Genomic DNA, 595 nt, shown 5'->3' with positions numbered 1-595 from the left:
TTCCTATAGATGGCTTTAGCGGTAAATGGTGGTCGAAATAAATAGATTATAGACGTCATAAAATAAACTTGGGCATCTGCAAACATAACCCCATAGAAACATTAGTCGATTTGTGTCTGCATCATAAAGTTATTCTCGATTGAAAATGTCAGTTTACACACCAAATTCTCGTCATTTGCGGGAGGTTTTAATTTTCTGCTTCAATATGAAGAAATCTGCGGCTGAGGCTCATCGAATGCTCTCAAATACTTATGATGAGGCCGCTATTAGTGAAAGAACGTGTCGTGAGTGGTTTCAACGCTTCAAGAACAGTGATATTAACGTCGAAGACTGGCATAGCGGTGGAAGAGAGAAGATTTTCGAAGATGCAGAATTGGAGACATTACTTGATCAAGACTCGTGTCAAAATCAAGAAGAATTGGCACGATCATTGGGAGTGACTCAACAAGCCATTTTAAAACGCCTCAAAGCCATGGGAATGATTCAGCAGCAAGGAAATTTAGTGCCGTACGAATTGAAGCTGAGAGATGTTGAACGGCGTTTGTTTGCTTGTAAACAGCTGCTTGAAAGGCAAAGACGGAAGGGATTTCTGCAT

General features: G+C 40.5%; 1 protein-coding gene across 2 annotated transcripts in view; it reads right to left on the bottom strand.

Moving 5' to 3' along the window:
* The window catches only part of LOC116846155 (bumetanide-sensitive sodium-(potassium)-chloride cotransporter), a 34,566-nt gene that overhangs the window by 6,059 nt on the left and 27,912 nt on the right, over positions 1-595 (bottom strand). The gene's annotated exons all lie outside the window — the stretch shown is intronic.

Source organism: Odontomachus brunneus, unplaced genomic scaffold (genome assembly GCF_010583005.1).
Source record: "Odontomachus brunneus isolate Ranch 3 - 2012 unplaced genomic scaffold, Obru_v1 Obru_scaffold_061, whole genome shotgun sequence".
Classification (NCBI taxonomy): domain Eukaryota; kingdom Metazoa; phylum Arthropoda; class Insecta; order Hymenoptera; family Formicidae; genus Odontomachus; species Odontomachus brunneus.
Note: the sequence above shows the minus strand (reverse complement) of the source record. Positions and strands in the feature narration are given on the sequence as shown.